Raw genomic sequence first — 5315 nt, 5'->3', positions numbered from 1 at the left:
AAATAGTACTTCCACGCGGCTATACTAGGTTTTTTCCTAATTTTATTTTAACAAAATAAATGAAGGTGCAATGTCCCACCACGTGAACCCAGAGCCCTGAACATCGTGATTTGACAAAGTGTCAACTCTATGATTACCCTTGTGAAATATATGAGAAATCTTAAACAACATGTACTAGAGACGATGCAAGCAATTCTGCCAATCAAATCGCAAGTGCCAAGGGACCAAATGAGGAGAGCGAAAGAATTGAGTAACTAATAACGAATCAGTTTCAATCCAAACATTATGCCAAGCATGAAGGCAAGCAAGCTTAATGGCCTTGATGACATCTAAAACTTCAACATGTACTGCACTAGGGACATCTAAATTGGAGCAAAATGCCCTAAGTACACAACCATGATAACCTCGAAACAAACCACCACTACCTACTTTACCAAAATCACTTTTGCGAGTGCTGACAGGACTCGTCCCGAATTTCTCGAAACCCGAGATTTAACCTGCGGAGACCCCATCACACCCACGCCGTTCACTCCTTAAATCTATGTCCTCGTTTACTGAGAGAATTAAGGGCACGAGACTTTCTGCCGAAATTTCGTAGAGTCTCCCCTGTAAATTGAACATTGCCCCAAAATTCCCACCTGCATAAAATACATTTATAACCCAACCGGCAGCACGCACAATATAATCTCATGCAATTTACATAAATGGCCTCCGGCCTTCAAATGATTCTAGCAAAACTGCCCACAAAGTTCTTAAAATAACTTAATGCAACAAACATGCATATAACAAATTCAAAATCTATTTAAGCACACCTTCACTCACTCAGTCTCCAGGACCAATCTCAATAAGACCACCTAAGTGGGGTCTAATTTGTGGCTGCACCTAGTAACTTCAGGCTGCCTACGTACCCTACTAAGGGATCAAGCCACACGTAGCTCTTTCCTATCTATCCTGGCTCCTAATATCAAATAAACCATTACACCACACAAATACATACATTCTAGGATCTATCCATCACAACTCACCAAACACAATCATATCTCCCCTCATATGCAGATGGTGCCCAAGATCTCTATGTTCTGGGCGGGGGCTAAGCGGTCTAGGCGGGCGCTAAGTGTCTAGGCGGGCGGGCTAAGGGCGCTGCGCATTGAAAAAAAAAACACCATTTTGGAATCTCCAAGGTCAGGGAAGAGATCACGATGGTGCTAAGAGCGAGAGACAGAGAGATGAGGATTGAAGAAGAAGTCTGAGCGAGAAGAGGGGCTGGAAGACGGCTCTTGTTAGAGTTAGGGTTTGAGAAGGAAAATTGCATTTATAAGTTGAAGAAAAAAAAAACAAAAGAAGAGATGGGCCCCCGATTACTCCTCATTCTGAAACCCCTTTTATTTTCTCTCTTGTGTATGCAGTGCAGGTGCCAAAGACTGGAAAAGGCAAGAAAAAAGGCTCAACCCGTTAACAAGGAAGGATATTATTGTTGGAATTTTAAAAGGTTTTAAAAATTTAACCGTTTTATTTATTTAATTATTTTGGCTTTTTTATTTTATTTATTGTGGGGGTTATAAATATTTAATATTCAGGCTTAATTTTTTAGTTGGTGAACTTTTATGGTTGATGAAGGTTACATGTTTTGGATGCCTATAAAAGGCCACTCCTCCTTCACATTTGATAAACACACAATATACACACAATACATTATTAGAATATCACATACACATTCTAATTCTCTCTGTTTCTACTTATATATATATATATATTATCTACTTTATATTGTTATTTTGGGCAATGGTTATGTGACTTGGATACCTATATCTGTCTATGAACGTGCTCATAGCGGATCTTGAGTTTCTGTACTAGGGGTCGTATCTTGGAGTCTTGTAGACCGTCAGTACCTGCACGTAGGGAGGCTACAAAGGCTTTAGGACAGCGTCTTTGACGTGCTTCACCGTATCAAACTCACCTTCTTACCTATTACTTATTTTCCTTTTATTTCCCTATTATTTTGTTTTCTACAATTTCATTATACCTTCAAAGCTTTTCAATTTGTTTATATGTTATTTATAATATAAATATTTTGTATTTGGCTTTACGGAAAGAGGAAAACTATTATTTTTTACAACAATTTTATCATCAGCAAGATGTTTCTCCATGGGGATTCAGTTATCATTGTTCTTAGGAGTATTAAGTGAGGTGTATTGTATGTAGCTTTGACAATTCCAATAGACTTGTACAAGTAGAGTTCATGCTGAAGATTTATATGCACTGAAGTTGGGAGCTTTTATATGCACTTTTTTAAATTAAAGCAACTTTCAAGTGTTGTATATTTCTTTGGATTTGTTTGTGAATTTCAGTTTACTCGTATTGAATGCACTTTTTAGTCGTATAGTTCTTGAACAAAACTTAACTCGTTTGAATCTGTTGGTGAATTCAATTGATAGGTATTTGCACTTCACCATATATAAGTGGTAATCTTAATTTACCTTGTGCAAGACTTGGTGAAATTATATAGTGGTAAGGTATCACCACGTAAACTGATGATATACTTTTTAGGAAATGTGTCTTTCTTACTATTATAACCGAAATTATATACTTCCTTTTGAAAGGAACAATGACAATACATTGTCCCATTAACTATACAAAAGATCATATAGCTTTTTTAGGAACAAAAATAATTTAAATTTGACATCTTGTACCTTAATTACATTATTGACACAAAGATTATCTGAAGAAATTCCATATTCTGGGTATCGAAGTGGAATCGTTGGTGACAAATCTAAATCTATAACAAAAAAAAATATTTCTATATATGGGTTAGCTAATGTTGGGACTTTTGTCTGAATCACGAGCGCTGTGCATCATGCAAAAGGTGTCTCAATACAGCAAGCCAAAATCTTGGCGAGCGTTGTCGTCTTAGTCGAGGAGCTATAATATGGATGGTTGGTTGCATCCTAAAATACTCAGACACAAAATTCTTTGGTATAATCGACAAGGATAACATGGTGTATGGGAAAAATCCTCAATGATCTGTTCCTAATTCCAAGTTATTTCCAATGGCACTAGATCATTTGTTAAATTGATTAACTTCTGAAATTGTTTCCGGACAATTTGTATGCTACTGGACGCATTCAGGTGACCAAGAGGAATAAAAGGACAAAAAGGATTGATCTTTATAGTTTCGGTCGAGTGTACTAGAGACTTGTCACATGAAGATTGCAAGAAGTGCCTTCACGTTGCAATAAACGAACTTCAAGGTTATAGTCAAAGAATGAGTGGTGGACGTGCTATTTATGGGAGTTGTTATGTTAGATTGAATTTTACATCTAATACTAAAATTTGTTTCTTTCAAATGGAGGTATTTATGAATAAGTAAAAAGATGTGTTAACCTTAAAAGAGATAAAATATTAAATAAATCTCAACTTCAATAGGACTAAATAAATGGGTGTGTAGGATTACATAAACGGGTAAGTACCTAAATAAACTCCCCAACACCAAATGGACAAAAATTAAGATTTATATATGTATATATATATATATAGACAATCTTAAGGTTTGTTTGATAACCATTTCATTTTCACTATTTTTGAAACTCATACTTTTGAAAAAGAAAAGATATTTGGTAACATATTTCGTTTTCCGTTTTCAAAAAAGTGAAATCAGGTTATCAAAATTACCCTTATTTTTTACAACAATTTGAAAGTGGTTTTAGTTTTCAATTTTCGTGCGCTCTTCTTCACTCATCAATTTGACATAACCAAGCATGGAATGCATTCGAGGTACCAAAACTCAGTATTTGGGACCACCTTTAACTACTTTAATTACTTTAATTAGTAGTTATGTTTTAATTATTATTTACCTAGTGAATAATTAGTATTTAAATATTTTATCAAAGAAAAAATTTTAAAAAATTAAATACTATTTATTAAGTAATATAATTTGTAAAGTTGATTAAAATAATTAATACTAATTATTCACTAAAGAAATAATAATTAAAATGTAATTACTAATGAAAGTAATTATATAAGGCTAAGTAAGATATGATTTAATTAATAAAAAGAAAGTTTTTTTTTTTAACAAAAAAAAAATCTATTGACTTAAAGATACTAAGTATATTATTTCTTTTTAAAATAAAACTCTTCCGAAGAAATTTTTTCGGGAGAGGTCTAATCCGGCAAATATAAATTCATATTTTTATTGTTGGTGCAATGTGGAATTATCTTTAAAGGATAGAATATTTCAACAGTATAGTTGTAGGGCTATACTCTACAAATAAAATATTTCAATAGTATAGTCGAGCGGCAATACTTGATAAATAGAAATTTTCAATAGTATATAGCAGCTGGGTGATACTCTCTAAATAGAAATTTCAAACGTATAGCCGCCCGGCTATACCGGTAAATAGAAATTTCGAGCGTATAGCTGCGCGGCTATACGCTGTAAATAGAGTATTTCAATAAATTTTCAAAGTATAGCCGACCGGCTATACTATGTAAATAGAGTATTTCAATTAATATTTCAACTGTATATGCTTAACTACAAAGACATAATAACCTTCACTCCATCATACCATCTTCATTACTAAATTTATTCAATTATAAAATTACTAAGCTATTCCAAATATGATTCATTCCACCCACTCCCAAGCTCATTCACGTTTGTTTACATTAACCCAAGCAAATCCTGAACTGAAACATCCTGTTCATATACTTGAAGAAGTGTTGGCACTGCACTAACCTGATAGAAGATGAAATCCATTCCCTAAGGGTTCGAGCATTCAACATAGTTTCGGCTGTTGTAAAGGTCTTCGAAACTACCACAAGTGCAAATATCAAAAGAATATGAATGAACGATAAGAAACCCCACGTAGAGCTTAGATTACAAAAGTCAATATGTAGTGATATAACTAAACTCAATGCTTATCAAGGGTAGTTTCTGGGTTTAACTCTGCAATATTTCGGGCAACTTCAAGCACCACAACTACAACCAACACACAGAATACAGATGGTGGCCAAGATCTCTACGTTCTAGGCGGGGCTAGGCGGGCTAGGCTGGGGCAAGGGTCGCTAGGCGGTCTAGGCGGGCGACATGAGGGTATATGCAGATGGTGGCCAAGATCTCTGTGTTCTGGGCGGGGGCTAGGCGGGCTAGGTTGGGGCTAGGCGGTCACTAGGCGGGCTAGGCGGGCTAGGCGGCCTCTAGGCGGTCTAGGCGGTCTAGGCGGGGGCTAGGCGGTCTAGGCGGGCGCTGCGCATAGAAGAAAAAAACGCCATTTTGGAATCTCCAAGGTCAGGGAAGAGATCACGATGGTGAGACAGAGAGA

The sequence above is a fragment of the Prunus mume genome, linkage group LG5, assembly GCF_029339155.1.
Source record: "Prunus mume cultivar Tortuosa linkage group LG5, ASM2933915v1, whole genome shotgun sequence".
NCBI classification, from domain to species: Eukaryota; Viridiplantae; Streptophyta; class Magnoliopsida; order Rosales; family Rosaceae; genus Prunus; species Prunus mume.
The sequence above is the reverse complement of the archived record's forward strand: the minus strand, read 5'-3'. Positions refer to the sequence as shown.